The sequence below is a fragment of the Marmota marmota genome, unplaced genomic scaffold (genome assembly GCF_001458135.2).
Source record: "Marmota marmota marmota unplaced genomic scaffold, marMar, whole genome shotgun sequence".
Classification (NCBI taxonomy): Eukaryota; Metazoa; Chordata; class Mammalia; order Rodentia; family Sciuridae; genus Marmota; species Marmota marmota.
The window spans coordinates 11,255,532-11,273,281 of record NW_026000169.1 but is presented as its reverse complement, the minus strand read 5'-3'; the positions used below and the strand labels follow the sequence as shown (position 1 = coordinate 11,273,281).

The 17,750-nt window shown below is 34.1% G+C and overlaps 1 protein-coding gene across 9 annotated transcripts in view; it reads left to right on the top strand.

Moving 5' to 3' along the window:
• Positions 1-17,750, top strand: part of Sox5 (SRY-box transcription factor 5) — a 960,532-nt gene that overhangs the window by 318,511 nt on the left and 624,271 nt on the right. For all 9 annotated transcript variants that reach the window (XM_048787312.1, XM_048787308.1, XM_048787306.1 and 6 more), the window contains one exon: positions 6,935-7,001. The gene's annotated coding sequence lies outside the window, so the exon portion shown is untranslated. The remainder of the gene's footprint in view (positions 1-6,934; positions 7,002-17,750) is intronic.

Here is a 17,750-nt window from a genome sequence, read left to right as displayed (position 1 = left end):
TGAGAAGGTAATCAAGCTATCATGCTGTTCCCTTGCCTGAAAAGTTTATCTCTCAGTTTATACATCTTACACGTTTACCTCCTCACCCAGGTATTTTCCTTTCCTTTTACCCTACTTAAAATTGAAGATTCTTCTCTCAGAGGCCTAACCACAAGTTGTTTTGTTTGTTTTCAAAGTACTTATTGCCATCTACACATTGGATTGTATTCATGTCTTTCTTTACTCACCAGCATGAAAGATTTTTGTCTGTTTTCTTCCTTGCTATGATCACATTGCTTAGAACAGTATCTGGGATATACTAGATTCTCAGTAAGTATCTGAAGTAAGTACTTCTCAGGAAGATGTATAGATTTTTCTTTTGGGGGAGGACTAGGGCAATCCAGGGACACTCAACCACTGAGTCACATCCCCAGCCCTATTTTGTATTTTATTTAGAGACAGGGTCCCACTGAGTTGCTTAGCACCTGGCTTTTGCTGAGGCTTGCTTTGAACTCATGATCCTCCTGTCTCAAGTACAGATTTTTAAGCTGAGAAACTAGTAGATTTAAGAGGGACTTATGTAGTAAAGAGAAGGATTTGCACATATTCTCACAAATACATTTTTATTTTAAGTATTTATTCAACTCCTATTTTAAGTCAGGCTATGTTTTAGGTGCTAGAGGTAAAGCAATGGACAAAATAGGCAAAGTCACAAAACAAACTAGTTTTAGAAATGGTAAGTGCTGTATGTAAGAAAAGAAAATGGAGGAGAGGAGGTGACAGATGGGGTAAGGGAGGCCTTCACTTTACATAGTTTTTCTACTGTGCCCTGAGAAGCTCGTTTTCAGAGTAGTAACAATTACTTTAATATATTATACTAGAAAACAAAACGTGGAAATGATACAGAGGCATATTTTGAAGAGATCTATTGGAAGGAAAATTGATTTTGAAGTTAAGCAGTTCTGGGTACAAATCCCAGCTCTGGCCAGGTGCAGTGGCACACACCTGTAATCCCAGCTGCTTAGGAAGTTAAGGCAGGAAGATTGAGAGTTTCAAGTCACCCTCAGCAACTTAGTGAGACCCTGTCTCAAAATAAAAAATAAAGAAGGGGTGGGATGTAGCTCAGTGGTTAAGTGCCCCCACCTAACTGTTCACTACCTGGGCAATTTGTTAGGTTGCATTAATAACATCCACTTCATAGGGTGATTGTGAAATAAAAAGCCAGTATAGATAAAATGTCCAGTATATAGGATTTAAAGAAGACTTTTGATAACACATAGGAAGTAGATCTAGACAGGCTGGCCCAGTAGAGGTCTGTGGGCTGTAGGGGGAGACTAGATGATGAGGGTACCAGGTATCTACTCAGATCCTTTGCAAAACTTAATTTTGTTTTTTCCACACTTCAATAATAGCATATAATTTGTGCATATATTTTATTTTATAGCCTTTTATTATTATAAAAGATATAATTTATTGGAAAAATATTTAGAAAATGGAGATTAGCAAAAGAAGAAAGCAGGAAATTCCTATAGTTATAAAATTAACATCGTAATATTTGGGCATTCATCCTTTGAATCTTTTCTATATTGTGTTTGTGTGTTGATTATATAAATTACAGATTCTTTGCCTATTAGCCAAAATTAATATTTTAGAACACTAATGTTTTAGAGCAAAATTAGTGTTTAGGAACTTTTGGACAGGGAACACACAGGACTCTGTGTTCTAATTTGTGCTCTGCTTCTTACTAAGCCTCATTTTTCTTGACACATTAATAGGGAAACTATTATTTATTTCTCTAATACCCTATTGATAGCCATTTTCAGCTTATTCCTTTTTTATACTATCAATAATTTATATTATCAATAATTTTGAGGTGAATATGGTTGTATATAAGGTTTTCTTATTTTTAAAATTATTTTCCTATATGTATCTCAGAAATTAAATTACATATGAATATGTACATTGGCTTGTATATATGACCAACATATGTATTTTTAAAATTTAAAAAATAAATAAATAAATAAAATTTAAACTATTTGGATCTTCCTCCAGCCATATGTGAGAGGTCTCTTTTCAATACACCTTTCCAGCATCTCATATTACAATAAAAATGTGTGCCATTTTAACATAATTTATAATTGAATATTTCCATCCATATGCTAACCTACATTGATACATTATGTGAAATGGGAAATTCCTCAGTATGACTTGGAGAGAGGAGGTTTTGCTGAGAAGATAGAATTTTGTTGAGTCTTAAGGAAGAGGAAGCAGAGAAGAATGTAGAAGTACTCAAGTTGCTTATTGTATAGGGTTCAAGCCTGGAGCGAGGAGACTCAGTAAGGAGAAAGGGCTTGCTCACAATAGTCAGGATGGTCAATGTGAGAGAAGACCAAAAACCTGGGGCAGGGCCAGAGCTGTGGAAATGGAGAGGAGGAGGGGCCACAGTTTATAAGTAGTTAATGATCAGTCAGATATGAAAGGTAAGGGAGGCTACAAGCTGAACCTAAAGACTTTTTATTAAAGAGTTATAGGAAAAAAAAAAAGAGTTATAGGTTTACATAAATCACTCTGTTGTTTAACATCTTTTGAGTTTAGTTAATTTAAAATACCTCAATTATGGCAAAGACTATCCCTGTTCACATAGTTCATGTAGGGAGACAGTAGTTCTGTCTCTCAGCATTCTTTACCACTCTTCTAGAAAGAGAACCACAACACCTCCACCATACAGCTTTTCCTTTGGAAGAAATGCTGCTTCATTCTCGCCTACCCCAAAGGCACCAGATACAGTCCCGACCAATCAGAGACCCTCATTCTGCTGGCTTCTATGAGATACAAAAGGAGAAGCCCTGGATTTGCCCACATATGTACAAAACTATCTTCCCTTATGCATATACCTTCTAAAATTTAATTAGAATACCTGTATATATTCTTTCTTCAGCATAAAAAATTACTAAGAATAATAGAATGGTCTCACATTGAGCATTTATGACTGGTAGTCTTGGACTTGACATGCAATAACAAATTTAATTTTAGTAAGTATTCTTTGAGTTATTCTGTTCCCCATCTAAGAGGCAAGGAGATGGACATTAAGTAACTTTCCAATAGTCACACATAAGCACTGCAGCAGGGATGCTGGGGTAGCCAGAATTAACGAATTCTTGGTAGAGAAAATATGGCATTTTTATTCATTACCTGAAGGAACAAGACCACACTTAAAAATCTCTTTACTTGTACTATATAGAATTTCTTTGGAACAGATTGGCATTATTGAGCTTTGACTGTTTTCTTGATAATTATTTGATAAATTACAAAGATTTGAGATGGGGAGGACTGAAAAGTCCAGCCCTCTTTTTTTTTCTTTTTTTTTTTTTTTTGTGCAGGAGATTGAACCCAGGGGTGCTTAACTACAGAACCATATCTCCAGCCCTTTTATTTTTTGTTTTGAGACAGAGTTGCAATAAATTGGTTAGGGTCTTGCTAAATTTTGCTGAGGCTGGTTTTGAATTTACAATCCTCCTGCCTCAGACCCCCACCCAGAGTCTATGGGATTACAGGTGTGTACCACAGAGCCTGGACCCAGTCCTCTAATCCCATGTTTTGTTTATTTCTTCCTTGTTTGTCTTTTAATATCTAGGTGCTGAAGCTATCCAGGGGCCCTACCTGGAGTTGCATAATTAGCATAACTAAGACTAATCTATGAGGGAATTATAAGAATTTTGGAAGCTTTCTTCTAGAAACCAAGGACAAAAATGAATTTTTCTTGTTTTTGTTTTTTTGTTTTTTTTATCATCATACCACAACTATTCTTTTTTTCCTTGGGTTTTTCTTGACAACTTTATCAGAATTTAATTGACCATAAATGTATAGTCAGTTTCTGTTCTCTAAATTTTATTCCATTAGATCTATATGTATATCCTTATACTAGTATCACATTGTTTTGACTACTGTAGCTTTGCTGTAAATTTCAAAGTTGGAAAGGATGCATCCTCTAACTTTATTCTTCTGTTTCAGGATTGTTTTTGCTATTTTAGATCTCTTGCATTTTCATAAATATTTTATGATAAATTTTTTAGTTTCTGCAAAACACACACACACATACACACCCTACACAGCTGGGATTTTGATAAGGGATTGTGATGAGTCTGTAGATAAACGGGGGGAAATTTTCATTTTAACATTATTAAGCTTTCTGATCCTTGAATATAGGATTTCTTTTTCATTTTTAAGTTATTCTTTAACATTTTTTTTTTTTTCCTGCTTGGGTTTTATTTTTTTTTTTATTTTTATTTTTTTAATTTTTTATTGTGGGTTGTTCAAAACATTACAAATTTCTTGACATATCATATTCCACACTTTGATTCAAGTGGGTTATGAACTCCCACCTTCACCCCATACACAGATTGCAGAATCACATCAGTTACACATCCATTGATTTACATTTTTCAGTGCTGTTTTTAGTTTATAATTTACAAGTCTTCTGTTCCTGTTATTAAATTTGTATCTAAGTGTTATATTCTTTTCCATATTATTGTAGATGGAATTATTTTCTTGACTTCATTTTCAGAATGTTCATTGCTAGTGTATAGAAATGCAGTTGTTATTTGCATATTGATCAAGTACTCTGAACCATACTGAACTTGGTCATTAGTTCTTGCAGTGTTTTGGTGAATATAAAGATTTGTACATAAAAATAATGTTGTCTATAAATAGAGGTTGTTGTATTTCTTCCTTCAAGAATTTTGATGATTTTACTTCCTTTTCTTTCCAGTGAACTTGACTGAGACCTCTAGAACAGTGTTGATTAAAAGTGGTTCCAGCAGGCTTCCTTGTCTTGCTCCTGATCTGGGGGAAAGCAATCAGCTTTTCCTATTAAGTGTTATCATTAAGTTTTTCATAATGCATTTTAATAGGTTGAGGAAGTTTCTTACTCTGGCTACTTTTGCCAATCTTTTTTTTTAAGTTGTAGATGGACACAATGTTTTTATTTTATTTATTTATTTTTATGTGGTGCTGCAGATTGAACCAGGGCCTCGCACATGCTAGGCGAGCACTTTACCACTGAGCCGCAACCCCATCCCTTTGTCAATCATTTTTATGAAGAAAGGTTGTTGGATTTGATCAAATGTTTCTCAGAATCCACTGAGATGATTGTATGAGTGTATCCTTCATTAATATGGTATTGTATTATTTGATATTTAAATATTAAACCAACATTGCATCCCTTGGATAATCCCACTTAGTTATAGGATGTAATTCTTTGTACCCTTTTATGTACCTTAAAACAACTTAGGTACTCCAGAAATCACAAAACCATTGAGGCTCTTTGAAATGAAAAGTCTTATAAAATAATAATTAAAAGACATACAAGTCACCTGGTCCTAGAGTCCTGTAAATCTGTGTGCAGTTTAGTATGCTAGACAAGTATCTAAGAAGTGGTATTCCATAACCTAAAAGTATAATTTTTCAAGTATTATTTTAAAAATGCTGAACATGGGGCTGGGGATGTGGCTCAAGCGGTAGCGTGCTCGCCTGGCATGCCTGCGGCCCGGGTTCCGTCCTCAGCACCACATACAAACAGAGATGTTGTGTTCGCCAAAAACTAATAATAATAATAATAATAATAATAATAATAAATATTAAAAAATTCTCTCTCTCTCTCTTTAAAAAAATGCTGAACATGTAATCTGGTTGAGAATATAGGGCCAGCTTAGGGCAAAAAAAAATGTTTATTATTATTTGTTCAAATTTGAGAAGCCTATTTGATAATTCCAAATACCATTAATAAATGCTTAAACTCTTGAAATCATGGGATCTAGTCTTAGGGGGCAAGCTTGAAAAGTGAAGACTAACGGATGAACTTGGTCTGAAAATAATTATTGTACATTCACAAATAAATAATAAAATATTAACAAGTTATATATGTTGAAAACATTTTGGATTTTTTGGAGTCACAATAAGCTTAGAGTACTATCATTCCTATTGGAAATAATACACCTTCAGGAGGTTAGATAAATTTTCAAAAACACTTTGCTTTCTTTATGGGACTAATGACTAAGTTCTATTTTCATGACAATGAAATCTACATGTGATGAAAAATGATGGAATATAAAAATGGTGTTTCTGTTTTTATTTTGCTTTTTTTCTAGTGTTGTTTTCAACCTAAAATTATCCAATGAGTTTGAACTGTTTGTTCTTATACCTAGCATCCTAGTACAACTTAACGCCATGCTTTGCTAAATGCAAGTAGATACAAATTTAATAAATTTTAGTGCTCATTAGAATGCTTTCCCTAAAGCTACATATAATTCTGTATTTTAAGAATAATTTCAAGTTGACTGTCATGGACTATGACAATGGTTGTAGTTGACTATCTCAATAAAATTAACCGCAGGATCACCATAGGCTACATACATATGTGTATGATTGCATACATGTATATACACAGAGACATGCACATAACTCAATAATATAAAAAAATTAAATGATTTAATTACTGTGAATTCAGACTATCTAGCTCATATTTTTATATTTCAACCCTCCGTATAGTTTGAAATGTCATTAATAAATGTTTGGTTTTACAACCACAAAAATGGGATTCTAATTAGAATAAGTTATATACTCCATGTATGTATAATATATCAAAATACACTCTACTGTCATGTATATATAGAAAGAACAAATAAAAATATTCAAGGAAATACGTAAATGAATGTTTGGTTTTTTTGTTGTTGTTTGGTTATTCATTCATCAAAAATTAACTGGCACAGTCCTATGAGTGACGCTGTATGGCAATGAATCTAGTCTAATAAACAAACCATTTTGTTGTCAAATTAATATGTCTTCTAAATTTTTGTAGTAAAAGTCTTCTTCAACTCTCTTTGTGATGTTTAATTTTTTTCATTGGCAAATTTTGGATTGACTTTAATATCCCTTCTTTTTTTTCTTTTTTTTTTAGCATTGCAAGAAGTAGATAATACCAAGGACACCAGGAGTGGGAGATATTGGACTGGAAGACTCAACAGGTCAGAAAACTGTCATTTTTATTTGTTGGTTTTTATTTTGGCATAAATTCTACAGTTCTTAAATCTCTTGCAAGTTGTATTTCTTATATGTGCTTACTTGGGATGTCTGGAGTTTGGCAAAACGTGACTCACACTCTTATATCATAAGTCCAGCCTTTGGGTATCCTCTTTTTAGGATTTACATATGCAAAATTATTTAAATAAACTTTTAAAAATAGGAGAAAACATTTAACCTAATAATATATATATATATAGATATCTTGATTTCTGTTAAACCTTATATAAGCTGTTTTAAATTGAAGACTGATGAATTTCCCATAATCAAATTCTTAAAATATATCAACCATCCGTAGTGAGTGATTGCAGTGGGAGGGCAGTTGGGTTATAAAACCAAATTTCCTTTTTTTTACCTGCTGTATTCTTTGCACTAAGGCTCACCTCGAAAATCTCTTGACACTCTTTGAAGTCCATCTGTTTGCTAACAATAATTTTAGCTGCTGAATGTTGACTGTCATGTATAAAATAAGGCTTACTTAAAATTTGAGACAATTTCTGTATACACAGACCCTGAAGTTGAAGGGTCTCCCAGGAGCAAGTTATTGGGAGAAGATGGCAGCTCTCCTCAGTGAGTGGAGGCCATGTTGCCCTTTGCCCTGGGTGATACCTGGAGTATGTATGATGACTTTTCATTTATCTCCTGGTTCTCTCTGTTGTCTTAAACAGTGATTTCAACTCTCAATACTATTGCCTGGCTACTTACAGAAGACTTGGGGAATCTCTTCCTCTCTGCTATTCTCCAGCATTACCACTTCTGTAACTCCCCAAAGTTTGTCTTAGCTCCTCGACATTCAGGTCTCCTGTATAGAAACTATGTGTAGGTCATACAGTTTTCCTCACACAGAGATCAGTGCCTTTGTCCTTCAGTCTGATTGGACTTCATGTAAATGATTCACTTAAATAGAATGTGGGCTTAAAACTCTTCTGCATGGATGCTCCCCAGCCTTTGTTACTTTTTAGCATTAGTATCAGGGATGAGACACATTTTGCTGGCATGTACCTTGACCGAATATTACCCTTTAGTTAAAGGAAATATAATTTCAAGTATATCTTGATGTACTGCGGATGTTCAAGTCTACTCTTCAAGTAGGTAAGAAGTTTGAAAAAAACTGTTCAAAATGATTTTCCCATGCAACTAGGTTTGTAAGTGGGTTTGTGCTGATTCTTGCAGAGTTGAGAACCACTTCTGAGGGATACTTTCATAAAGAGTTTTCTGATAATAAGCATCTCAAAATTTTAAGTTTATAAATATCACTGAACTAAACATTAAAACCAAATAAACTGAAGCCCAAAGTGGTAAGAGTGCTTGGCATTCAGCTGTTATGTAAATATGGCCCTTAGATATAGTTGTTGTTTGAGATTTTCCTGTGGAAGCAAAATGAAGAAGGTGGAGACAAACATCTCATGGATCACTAAAGTCTGAAGAGGTAGAAAGATCCTCAGTTCAGTCCACTTATTCTACACACCTAAATTACCACCCAGTGTCATAGGAAACTCTAGTAACAGCTAAATCGATTCTTGATGTATTGCAGACCAACTACATTATTCTCATGATCATGGAATGCAAACCGTACTGTGCACATTTTGCATATACATACAAGCACCCTCTGATTTGCCACCTTCATTGATTTATAATTGCATAAAGAATATAATTGATTCTACTGTTTTGCTTTGGAGTGTACTGATATTTGAAAAAAATTAAGAGTTTAAAATTTTTTTTTTCAAAAGTCATTTCTGGAAAAATTTTCCTAGACAAAAAGATGATTATTCATTCATTCATTTATTCACATAAGGAAAGTTCTACTCTTGTAGGGATTCAATTCCAGTGAAAGAAAGAATAAAGTGAAGATTTTGATATAAATGTCAATGTGGCTAAATACTAAACAAGGAAAATAATGCAGGCTAAATAAGGAACACAGGGAGACTATTTCAGATACACTAAGGAAGGCCTCTTTGATGAATGGGATGAGAGAGGGAGCCTTTTAGATAAAGTGGGGGGGAGATTTAATGGGAGAGCAAATGTGAGGTGTGACTTGCGGTGTTGAAGAAATGGCAAGGAGTCAAGGTTGGAAGAGAGTGAGGAGCAGACAGGTGGGAGATGAACCTGGGGACAGTGATATGCCTCCATGAAGAGGCTGGTAGACAGCAATAGGGTCTTGACTATTATTCTCCCTGAGATGGAACTCTCCCTTAGAATTAAAGGGATTTTAGCAGAGGAGAGGCATGCTAAGTCACATGTCTTAAGCATTTTTCTGACCTATTGTTTGTATACAACAGTTTTTAAATTTCTCTTTATAGACAGAACATAAATTATAAATCAAAACATGCTTAAGTTCACAATCAGGGCAACAGTTTCTAATCAAAATATTGACTGATAATTGTGTTCAAGGAACTAATGTTAGATTAGTACAGCCATCTTTTCCTTTCCCATATCCTTAATTTGCAAAACTTTTGAAATTCCTTAGAATTTATTATGTTATTTGGCTTTTTATAATAAGTTATTTCATAATAGGGATATTAATGATAATTATATGCATTTAAAAATTGTGTGCATTTGATGAGTTGCTTTGCTCACCTGAATTTCTCATTTGTTTGCCATTTATAATGTCAACCAAAAGTATATAGCTTGGTGTTAAATCCACAAACTAGTACGGAAATTTATCTTCTATTTGCAAGGGAAGATTTTAAAATTATGTTATATTTTTGTTATCATATGGTCCATAGATTATTTGTTAGGAGGAAACATTGAGTAGTTTAAAAACAACGACAAATAATTTGGTAGGAATTAGAGAGCATGTATTCTGGAAGCAGCTCTGAAACATTTTAGTTGTGTGACTTAGGCCCTGTGTTTGTTACCAAATGACTGAATATACCAAATGAGCAGTGTTACTCCATCCCTGTATTTCCTTTACATTTGTTAAGCCATTATATCCATAGGTAAGGAATAGAAATTGGTTTTATTATTTTATTATTAGTTATAAGGAGTGGTATATATTAGGGGGTAACTGTTTATCATACAAATGATAAAATAAGGGCACTATTTCATAGTCATAGAGGACAATTTCCATGTTTATTTTCAGAAAAAAATATCAGCTTAGAGAAGATATTACTGATAGGAAGAAGAGTTCTCATTTATACCATTATCATTCCTATTGTGTGATGAATCAAAGTAGTAACTGGAATTTGGAATGTGAAAGTTGCTTCTTTAAGCATTCTTGTCTCAGCAGTTTTAAACCACCAAAGAAGTTTTTTTAAAATTGTTTTCAAAAGTTTTAAATCTGTATATTAGAAACTTATTAAAGTTTTAGCTAATTATGTAAATTACTGAAAATTATGCATTTCTATTTCTATAGATTTCTGTTATGGAAAATTATATATTTCATATAGATATATACACATACATACACACACACAAACACACACATTTCTCTGTTTATGAATATTTAGTATCATTTTCCAGAAAATTCTTGTCTATTCTAAATTCTTCCCTTATTGGTCGTAGGAATAAAAATACTTTTAATGTTAAACTGAGAATGTAAAAAATAAATAAATAAAGTGTTTTTTGACATCATCTTTTGGAGAGGTTATGCTGGCCTCTACTTCACACACACTGAAAATTGCCCTTGAGTCTGGAGTGACTCTAGACCCATCTGCCTCAGATCTCCATGCAGATTCTCCATCTCTCATGAGCACCAGTCCTTCCACCCATGCTTAATCCCACTTCTTCAGGTCACTCAGGAAACTCATCCTCCTCTCCAGCTTTTTCAACTTCTCCTTCTTATCTGGGAACTTCAATTTTTAAAATATACTCAACTTCTCCATTTTGAATAACTAAAATCTTTCTTCTAATCTTACTTCTTTCTTCAGTTATGGCTGTTTTCATCTTTTTCTCCTTTTTACTCTTCCTCAACTTATATCAGACCCGATATTGCTCGGGTTATCAGTAACCTCTATCTCCCTAAATCTAATGGTACTTTTTAGTCATTATTTTATTGGGTCCTCAGGGTCCTTCAACTGTATGAATGAATCCCCACCAACCCCACTTTGTTTTGGAAGATTCTGTTCCTTTTGCTTCTCACAGAAAATGAGTGTGTCTTCCTAATATTCTTTCAAACTGTTTTTGCTCATAGGATGTACTAAATAAATTTGGTTTGAAGAGCTGTAACCAAATGATCATAATGTGACATACATTGTCGAAAGGGTATAAAAGGACTGCACAGGTAAAAGGTGAGGAACTCAGGGTTCATAGAAAACAGAAAGTTCCATAGTCATCTAGTGGTTGGATTGAGCCTTTCAGAATGCATATGATTTTGCTCATCAGATGTGTACACTGGGAAGATTGTCAAGTATGAATTTAAGGTTCTAGTTTTTTGAGAGCCTCATTGGGTTTGAGTTAGTTTGGATTCTGTTTACGGTATACAAAAGTGACTGTAAACTGGGCCCAGTTCAGAAAGGATTTTGAATCTCTATGCTAAATGTTTGCCTTAGCTCAACAAGACTTGGAAAGCCACTTAAAATATTTGTTTCGGAAAAAATGAGGTGGTGTTTAGGGCTGTACCTTAAATTAATTACTTAATGTGATGTTAACATGAGGTTGATAAAAGGAGAGAGGCTGTAAGAGGGAGGGTGGGCGACTAATCCAATCATAAGCAAATTGGCAAAAAAGTCAGAACTAAAATATTAACATGTGGGATAGATATGAGCAAAATCTGAAGATGGACTCAATAGGATTGATGATGTTAAAGAATGATAAAGAATGATTTTCAATCCCAAGTAACTGAATTAAATGCTATGCCATTCACAGATAAATAAATTTTTTAAAAAGTAGCATTCATTGATTTATTCAGTTTCAGGCACAGGAATGAACTGTTTTGAGAGTCTTTACATTTGAGATACCAGTATTAGTATAGTAAGGAAATACTCCAGGTCAGTGTTGCTGGAACCTGGCATGGAACTGAGGATGAAGCTATGTGAATTGAAACATGTTGGCGACTGTTTCCTTCATAGTGGAGGAAGGGCTATCCATCCTGAGGGAACTCTCTGAAAGACCAGGGGACTGAATGTCATATGGACTTTGGAAGAAGATTATGTGGAACAGTGAAAAGAAAAGAAACTGAAGTTTGGATTGTGGTTCTGCTGCTTTACAAACTGTCTGGTCCTATTGCAGGCTCTGGTTTATTCATTCACTCATTTATTTATTTCTAATTTCTTCACAGGGCCTGCCTGAGTGGCTTGTGAACAGTAAGCACTAAACACAGGCTTTATTGGCTCACTAAAATATAATCACTTTTAGATTATGGAACTTTTTTGAAATTATTTTTTTCAATAAAATGACTTTTTATTGAAAATCATTTTTGTATTCATTCATTCATAAATATATTCTTACTGTTAATTGAAAGAACTCTATTATATTGCCTAGCAATTCCTCCATCTCATTTCTGAATAACATTTTCATGGGTTCAACTTGGCATATTATTCTGTTTCTTACTGGAAAGACTGACTTTGATCTTGTCTGTGGAATCATGCCATCCACAACTCAGAATAAGCCTCCTCTTCCTCAAGTTGTTTGGAGTGGGTTTAAAAAGGAAGTGGTGGAAAATACTACCTTTACTTGTACAATAATAGCAAAGACTCACTATTCTAGTTTTCTTTAGATGCATGTAGTAAAATTTCTAGGTCATGGATCATTTGAATCATCCTCTTTAACAGTAGTTAAACACACTGATGTTACAAAGATCTGCCAGACGTAACTACTGTCATATGACTACTGAGAACTTTTTGGACAGAAGTGCAAGTTAGAAGAGGGGAGCCCCATCCCTGAATGCTTCATGAGAGCTTGCCTGAGGTGTCCCCAGGAACGGGAGCTGACACAGGTGTTCAGCACAGTTGCTTACCGCTTCCCATCAAGAAGGGTGGGGGGTTCTTAGCACTGCTGGTTTGTGGCACTCAGCATATTTGGCAAGCAGTCAGCCCTGGCTGTGGATTTCCCTGGGGAAAATAAAAGCCACAGGGAAGTCATCAGCATGACCTTCTGCTGGGTAGTTGGCACACAGTTGCTCCACAGGAAACCTTTCAGTTGTCATTTTCTGAACGGGTAGATATCAGGTGCTCATGGAGGCTCCCCATTCAAGGTGGAAGGTGGAGAAGGAAAAAAATATTGAGCAGAAGCTTACCAAATAATTCCCAGTCATAAAGCTTAACACCAACTGATATGTTGATAAAAGGGATTTGTGTGTGGGGGGGTGGGGGTTGAAAGGAGGGATTTCTTTGGTTCTGTAAGCACAATTATATGCTTTCCTATTTAAGTCTGACCCATCATATTGAAATGCTGTCACTAGTATCATTAGCAAGTAAAGTGTTGATAACATAGTCAAATGCACAGCAGAGTTCTGGCTCTTAAGTGTCTGGACTAACTCCCAATATTAGGAATAGGAGTCAAACTGCCATCACTTTTCCTGAGCTAACAGACGCCCTGCCATTAGCAGTCTGAAGGCAATTTTAATAAAATACATAGCACTGCTGAGTTGGTCTCAAAAGATAAATAAGCAATGCAGAAAAGAAGCTTTTGTTTAAAAGTAATTATTTAAACTATGCATTACAGGTAATTTTCTTTTACCAGTAAGGCAAATGCTATCAGAATTTCAATAATGATTTAGTGGCACTTATCTCAATAATGTGATATTGTCATTTCTAAGAGTTAAAGCAGTGCTTTATTTTCACTTATATACAAAATGAGGGCAAATTGGATCCAGGTATCGTGTGCATGTGTTATACAGTTAATATTACATTTTTGGGGTGAATAGTGTTGTATTCTTGGACAGATTTATGGAAATGTAACAAGCTGGTGATAGAGTTCTGGGAACTGCAGACTTGACTTCCAAACACAGATTAGAACAGGAGGGCAAAGAACATCTTTTTATTTTTCCTTTGCTGTCAGAAAGGAAATCACATTTTGGTCTTTTAAAAACTCTTTTAATAGGATGCTTGTACATAAACCACAGTCACTAGGGTATAATAAATGTGTGTATGTATCAGAAGAGCCAAGGTTTGGTTTGCCAAGTGGTAAAAAACTCAGAAAGCTTTTAAGTTTATTTGGAAACCATTAAAACCACCACCTTTTCTTTCCTTCTTAAGAGTGACACATTATTAATGAAATCCTATATATAGAATTCACTCTGGCCTTACCTTAGGCACTGTGAGAGGAAGGTTCTTATCCCTCTGCCATTAGGTGGGGAACAATGTGGCGGCATGCACTTTGGGATGAGGTAGTCCTCAGTTCAAATTCCAATTCTTTTTTTTTTTTTAATAGTCTATCAGGCAAGAAGTTTGCTTTCTCTAAGTTTTTGTTTCCTTGTCTACAAAATAGAGATAATAAAACAACCAAACTTATGTGATTGTTATAAAGGCGCAAAGAAATGATACATGGAAAACTTTTGGGATGGTGTCTGGTATTCAGAAAATGTTCATTTTTATCTTAAGTCATTAACAAAATTCTATCAGAGAAAGCTACATGTTGAGCATTATGCTGGGAGTTTAGAAAATTTTATCGATTGATATATGGTTGACACTTCAAAATGAAAAAAGTCTAATGTAACACAGATGTGTAAGTAGATGACTGAAGTTCCTGCATGCCACTTACTGTAAAATGGGTAAGGATCTTAGGGACAGAAAGAAAGTTGAGCTTAATCTTGGCTGTGGGAAAAAAAATACTATAGAATCTTCTTGTTAAATTGTTAAGGCACGAAGCACATTTTCATTCTGAGCTGGGGTAACAGAAGCCAACTAATTTTCTTCTAAGAGTGTGTTTCTCAGATCCTTGTTATTTCTTTGCCTTTCACATTTATAGAAGTTTTCGCTTATTGTTAGTGTATTTGCTTAGACAACATCTATAGGCCGTGAGAGGAGGTAAATATTAATTAACCACTCAATGGGTGCTCAGCATCTTTGCTAAAATAATTTGGGGGAGAGTTAAAAACATAGACTTTATTTTCATACATTGCTATTGGAATATAAACTGGCACAAGACTTTTGGAGAAGAATTGTTGATATCTAACAGTCTGCATGGACACTTAACCCTTTGCCAATAATCTTACTTCTTGGAGCTCATTCTGAAGATACACATTCAATAAGATGAAAATTATAAGCCCTAGGTTATTCATTTGTGGCATTGTTTATAATTGTAAACTATTAAGAACTATCCCAATCTTCTTGTTGAGAGGAATAGCTGAATACATTATGGCATTTTTGCAAGCAGTGAGAAAAAGAAAAACAAAACAGGTTTAATGATTTTGGTGCTATATTAAGTGAAAAAAAAGAGAAAAGTGAAAAAAATATACACACATATGCATACATATATATACATACATATGATAAATATACACATGTACGTGCTTTCAGAAGCAAAAAAGATAAACTATATTCATGAAGTTGATGATGGCAAGGGTTGGGCCTAGAAAATGGGAATGGAGAGAATGGAAATAAGGTAGGAAAGATGATGGAGAATCACAATTAGCTGGATGTATTTTTTAAGTTTATTTATTTATTTATTTTTGCTTAATTCTGCTTTATAGAATTGTGTAAATGTTTGTCATAATCAAAAAACATATAAAATGAACTGGAGTGTTTAGAGATCCCCATGTGAGATACACACTCATGCAAACTTCACTGTATTCATAGAAATTACAAAGGAAAGAGGTGAGAAAAAAAGAAGTAACTCAAGTAACTTTACCAGTGATTGTACTTTTGATTCTAGATTAAGGAAAAAATAAATAAACAAACAAACAAACAAAAAAAGAATTGTTTTACTCTAATTAGAATATTTGTTTCTCATAAAATATGTGTTAATGATTCTTCTTTATACAGATGTGAGATTTAGCATTTCTCAAAGTGTTTCCAGTGTATCCCTGGGTTGAAGAAAATGAGAGTCATGTTTCTCAATGTTCAAGGAGGAAAAATGACTAGAGTGAACCCTACAAGTTCACTTGTAGGGTTTGAGTTATTAATAAGAAAAAAAATGTATATATCACAGGTACACCGATTCACCAATAAAGAAATAGGGCTACATGTGTATGCATTTATATATTTCTAACTCTATCTTTTGAGAAGGCCTAGAAGCAATTACAACCCAATAATGATGAGCATACCTGGTACCTAGATCTTGGTTTCTAAATACCATTCACCATTAAAAGAAACCAAGAATTCTTGTAGAAACGGATGATTCCAAGGCTTGAGCCAGAAGAGTACATGCTGAGAAGATGGAACATCTTGTGGTGCCAAAAAGAAAGGAAGGACATAAAAGCTGATAGAAACATGTTGAAGGAATACAGGAGCCAACTTGAAGTGGTTCCCAATTGCCAAATCTGGGACATTTGAGCAAGAAAATAATGCTAGTAATGGATTATATTCAATACAACCCATAGTATTATGAAAAATGAATCAATAAATGAGAGATAAAGGAAAGTTCTTTTTAAATAGTAAAATACCACTTTATAAATATAGAAGAAATGATGGAAATAGAATTATTGTTTGGTTTACTACTAAATTAGTAATTGTTTCAGGTAAGAATCATCAAATGAATGCTAAATTAGTGGATAAAAATATGATAAATATATTTACATAAAGTCAGAATATCTTCTGTGAAAATAATTACTAGTTACAAAAGGGAAAGTAGTAACTTCATAAGAAAACCTAGCAGACACAAGCTAAAACATGATCAAAGTTAACATTACCAGTAATGAGATATATCAGCATCATGTGTCTTTCAGATAATCCACTGAGAAAGGAATAAAAACTAATATCTGTCATGTTCTTATTAAAAATGCATAACATGCATTTGCATGAGAAGTACTAGATAACCCAAATTGAAGGACATACTACAAATAACTGGATAGTACTCTTAAAAATTTTAAAGGTCATGAAAAACAAAGAAAGACTGAACAGTTATCTCAGATGGAAAGAGACTAAGATGACAACAAAATATGATCCAGGAAAAGGACATCAGTGGGACAGTTACCAAAATTTCAGCAAGAGTTTAGATCAGCTAATAGTATGGTACCAGCATGGATCCCTTTGGCTTTGATCTGTAAAATGTTAATGTGAGGGGAAGCTGGGTGAAGGATATGTGGGAGCTCGTTATACTATTTTTGGATTTTTTTGTTAAGTTTGAAATTATTGCAAAATGGAATGTTAAATTAAAAAGTAAAAATTAAAATGTATGCCTTAAGTAAGATATATGCATGTATTATCCATATTATCATAAAGGAGATAGTTTCTTATATACATGAAGGTGCTATCTCTAGACTTTAGGAAGAAAAAAAATGCAGTAGTGTGGCAGATATATACCATTGTGAACTGGGTCTTATTCTGTTAACTGTCTCTGTCACACACTGTGTAAGCCTCGAGGGTACTTACTATACTTTTATATTTTGCTAGTCTATTTTCCAATAAAATAGGAATAAGGATCTTAGCAAGATGGTTTCTCATTATTCACACCAATGGAGGAGAGCAGGGATGTGGTGTATGAAGCCCCAAAACAATAGTTTTAAGAATCATTCATGGGAAAATCAAGATTTAGTGCCAATGAAGAACCAAGTGTACCCTGGTCAATGTAAAACCCCAAGTTTAAAAAAAAAATTTCTATGGGGGAAAGCAGAGCTAAAGTATTGACTTCATGGCCATGTGTAAAGATATCAG